The sequence below is a fragment of the Anneissia japonica genome, unplaced genomic scaffold (assembly GCF_011630105.1).
Source record: "Anneissia japonica isolate Jap-2015-1 unplaced genomic scaffold, ASM1163010v1 scaffold3193_len1764_cov183, whole genome shotgun sequence".
Lineage (NCBI taxonomy): Eukaryota > Metazoa > Echinodermata > Crinoidea > Comatulida > Comatulidae > Anneissia > Anneissia japonica.
This window is the reverse complement of record NW_022744827.1, coordinates 1-1,772: the sequence shown is the minus strand read 5'-3', so window position 1 is coordinate 1,772 and position 1,772 is coordinate 1. Positions and strand designations below refer to the sequence as shown.

General features: G+C 29.9%; 1 non-coding gene across 1 annotated transcript; it reads right to left on the bottom strand.

Annotated features, from left to right (window-relative positions):
* Positions 1 to 758: 758 nt before the first annotated feature.
* Positions 759 to 831, bottom strand: Trnar-acg. The gene has a single exon. It is a non-coding gene; the product is annotated as a tRNA-Arg (tRNA).
* Between the last annotated feature and the right edge of the window lie 941 nt (positions 832 to 1,772).

Below are 1,772 nucleotides of genomic sequence, written 5' to 3'. Positions count from 1 at the left end.
TTTTTTAACAAATTTGAAATAATTCCTATGAAATATTATATTTCAATACTAGCAACGGAAAATATTATGTCGGCCGTTTTTATGTGTGATAACAGAACATAAATCGAGGTAAGGCTAGGCCAAGCCTAGCAGCGCTGGATAGGCTAATGTTTTCGGCGCCTACGATATTTCTTCTCACGACCTATCGCAAAATCAAAATGAAAAATTCATCCGCATTTATTTTTTGTGTGGAACACAAAAATTTAAATTTCAGTCTTATTTTACATTTTTTTCATTCTTAGGAATGTCTAAATTCAGTTAAACTAGCAATTCCGTATTATATTTATAAATCTTTATAACATTATACAAAAATTAGATTTTTCTTAAAAACTGAAATTTTGCCGGGAATGGGGCTTTAACTACATTGTACCATTTTTTTTTGTAAAATACCATCGATATGATTATGTTCAACCGACCCTGTGGCTCAATGCATAATTGCATTGGGCCACAGGGTCGGTTGAACATAAATCATATCGATGGTATTTTACAAAAAAAATGGTACAATGTAGTTAACTATTTATAGGCGAAGACAAAGGAATAAATACCTAAAAAGTAGCGACCCTGCCAGGATTCGAATCTGGAATCCCCTGATTCGTAATGCCACAGGGCCGGTTATACAAGGTGAAATTAGGAGGTATTTTATTAAAATCGTACAATGTGGCTATAGGCTATACTACAGTAAAAGATGGGAAAAATATTAACAAAACAAAAGTAACACACGACCCTGCCAGGATTCGAACCTGGAATCCCCTGATTCGTAGTCAGATGCCTTATCCATTGGGCCACAGGGCCGGTTATACAACTTGAATTTATGAGGTATTTTATAAAAATCGTACAAGGTGGCTAATTATTTAGGATTACCAATAATGCAGGAAAAATAAAGGAGAAGTACGGTACCTAAACATCAAAATTGACAAGATGTATTTTGTATTTGGTTTGCTGCCATCGTTCGGCGGGAAAATTTTATAAATGGCACTGTTGAATACCGACATCATGTTTTACTTGATGATCTATATTTAATATTTCCATATGAGAAAATAGGTGAAATTGTAGATTATCATTGTAAACAATACTTAACTGCTGCATGGAGGTATAGAAAGAATACACTTAAAGATTTACCGCCCACCACTTAAATTACTAATTGTGAAAATTAAATGTATATATTTATCATTTTTTTACTGAATTTATATCTATTTATCAATTTAAATACTAAAAAACCTTATTGTAAAATTTAAATAAATTTACAAAACATCTCCAATGGAAACAGAATGATGATATTACTGATAATACTATTGTTATTACCTCTGATAATTTTATTTAATGAAACAATATTATATTAAAATTAATATAATATTAAGTGTATCATGAATTATAATGTCAATTGATAGATTTAATAATACTGTAGTAGTCTAGAATTAACACTCCATTTTAATTTAAGTATTGGCTGTGACATTATTCATTTAATACTTAAATTACCTTATCTTTATAATTATTTTCTTAATCGTCTTTCTTTTTTTTTTAAATCAAGTTTTATATGCTGTTTTGATTTCCTTTATTTTTGTATATTTTTCATTTTGTATTGTAAATGTGTGAACGCACCGTCTCTTAAGAACGTGTGCCACTGATTTAAAAGTGTATGTTCAATAAAGTTATGTTATGTTATGTTATGACGAAGTCAACACAGATAGATACAAACCAAAGTTGTCAGTTATTTCATTTGAAACCATTGTCAG